Genomic DNA, 2,721 nt, shown 5'->3' with positions numbered 1-2,721 from the left:
TCGCCCTCATGCTCACGCCTCCGTCATCATCATCAACATAATAACGGACAAACACTATAGTGGTATAACTGAAAATCTTGTAGTGACCTCGTCAATCTCGTCACCTCGCCGTCTCGACCATGCCGGCGCCGGCCAGGATGGCTGCAGGCGTTCGTCGCATTCAAAACCCGACCTTCTTTTTAAGACATGGGGCTAACAGAACCAGCGACAGCCCCAGACGTCGCCAAAGGCATCAGTATCGAACTATCTCTCTTGCCAGTACGGGCAGCAGGGGATGGCTTACCAGGGAGCACCAAACGGCCGGGCAAACGGCACCGGGGCCGGGCATGACGACGTCGGGAGCGCCGCTAAGGCGCACTTCGTCTTCGTCCCGCTCATGTTCCAGGGCCACGTGATCCCGGCGGTGGACACCGCTCTGCTGCTGGCCACCCACGGCGCGCTCGCCAGCGTCGTCGCCACGCCGTCCAACGCCGCGCGCATCCGCCCGACGGTCGACCTCGCGCGGCGGTCCGGCCTGCCCATCCGGCTCGTGGAGCTCCCGCTCGACTGCGCCGCCGAGGGCCTGCCCGAGGGAGCCGACGACGTCGACAAGATCCCGCTTGGCCTCGAGGTGAACTACTTCCGCGCCCTGACGCTCCTCGCGGAGCCGCTCGAGCGCCACCTCCGCGCGCACCCGCCGTACCCGACGTGCATCGTCTCCGACTTCTGCCACGCGTGGACCGTGCAAGTCGCGGCCAGTCTCAAGGTCCCGCGGCTCTGCTTCTTCAGCATGTGCGCCTTCTGCGTCCTGTGCCAGCACAACGTCGAGAGGTACAACTCCTACGACGCCGTGGCCGACGACAACGAGCCGGTGGTCGTACCGGGCCTGGAGAGGCGAATCGAGGTGACCAGGGCGCAAGCCCCCGGGTTCTTCCGGGCGCCCGGGTTCGAGAAGCTAGCCGATGAAATCGAGTTGGCGCTAGCTGAGTCCGATGGCGTCGTCATGAACTCCTTCCTGGAGATGGAGCCGGAGTACGTCGCTGGGTACGCGGCCGCCAGGAACTTGAAGCTGTGGACCATCGGGCCGGTGTCGCTGTACCACCAGCACGCCGCCACGCTAGCAAAAAGAGGGAACACCACCACCGCCATTGACGCCGACGAGTGCCTCCGATGGCTCCAGGGCAAGGAGCCCAGCACCGTCGTGTACGTCAGCTTCGGGAGCATCGTGCACGCCGACCCGAAGCAGACCGTCGAGCTCGGGCTCGGGCTCGAGGCGTCGGGGCACCCGTTCGTCTGGGTTCTGAAGAACCCCGACCAATACAGCGAGGACGTGCGCGAGTTCCTGCAGGACCTCGAGGAGCGCGTCGCCGGCCGCGGGATGCTGATCAGAGGGTGGTCGCCACAGGTGCTTATCCTGAACCACGTGGCGGTGGGTGGCTTCGTGACGCACTGCGGGTGGAACTCGACATTGGAGGCGATCACGGCCGGGCTGCCAGTGGTGACATGGCCGCACTTCTCGGACCAGTTCTTGAACGAGAAGCTGGCCGTGGAGGTGCTGGGAATAGGCGTGAGCGTCGGTATTAAGGAGCCATTGCTGTGGGCGGCGAAGAAGGGGGTCGTGGTGGGTAGAGAGGTGGTGGAGGCGGCGGTCAGGAACATCATGGACGGAGGAGGAGAGGGGGGCGAGAGGAGGAGGAAGGCGCTGGCGCTCTCGGAGAAGGCGAGGGCGGCCGTGCAGAAGGGCGGGTCGTCGCTTGGTAACCTGCTAGATCTTATCAAGAATTTCGAGGTGGACGCGGGAGGTTGCACAACTGAATGAATGAGTGTCATGACAGTCTCAGAGAGCACTGCGCCAGAGTGCGCAGTTTCAAAAGAATTTTCTTTTTGCGGGTGCAGTTTCAGAAGATTATTGGGCAATCAAACCTTCCCTGATCCCCTTTCTTTCCTCTTTGTTTCTAAAAATAAAGAGTATTTTGATCATATAAAATGATCAAATTCCCTTTGCAGGGGCGTGCTACACATTGGTTGGCAGATCTTTTTAGAACATCTGTCGCCTAGCGAGCCGTCCAGTTCGATGATGCGACCAGACACGTATCGTTCCTTTGTTTCTCTTGTTTCGTGCAACAAAACCATTGTTGTGAAGGGAAAGTAGTAGCTGCACTCACCTTCGGTGCACCCACGAAGTTTCAGAAGATTTATTTTTTGCGGGTGCAGTTTGAGAAGATTATTGGGCAACGAAACATTTTCCCGATCTTTTTTAGGCGATGCTACGCGTCGGCCGGCGGATCATTAAAAAAGATCTGCCAACTCACTGATCATTGGATGTACAAGTTAAGATCTGTCTGATCTACCGCGTAAGCACCCACCTCTTTGCAATAAGAGTGTTGTCGTAGAAGACCCTCTACAACAATCAGCTTGTTGCAATCACCCAAGCATGTACTTTGTTATTTTTTGCAACAAAGGTCTTATCGTAGAATTTTTTCCGCAACAAATGTCTTGTTACAGAAATTTTTATTTTATTTTTTCGCAACAGAGGTCTTGTTGAAGAAATTATTCGCAACAAATTTCTTATTGCAGATTTTTTTCCGCAACAGAAGTCTTGTTTGCAGAAATTTTAAATATGGATTGCAGAAATCCTTTTGCAACAAGGGTCATGTTGCAGAAAAAATTACAACTAAGTTCATATTGCAGAACTTTTTTTTGCAAATAGAGACCGTGACATGTAGGAGATGGTGCTGACAG

At 56.3% G+C, this 2,721-nt stretch overlaps 1 pseudogene; it reads left to right on the top strand.

Annotated features, from left to right (window-relative positions):
- Positions 1-225: 225 nt before the first annotated feature.
- On the top strand, positions 226-1,896 carry LOC125518534 (UDP-glycosyltransferase 73C6 pseudogene; annotated as a pseudogene).
- The last annotated feature ends 825 nt before the right edge of the window (positions 1,897-2,721 follow it).

This window comes from Triticum urartu, chromosome 7A (genome assembly GCF_056163025.1).
Source record: "Triticum urartu cultivar PI428250 chromosome 7A, HENAU_Tu73, whole genome shotgun sequence".
Lineage (NCBI taxonomy): Eukaryota > Viridiplantae > Streptophyta > Magnoliopsida > Poales > Poaceae > Triticum > Triticum urartu.
This window is presented reverse-complemented; position numbering and strand designations above follow the sequence as displayed.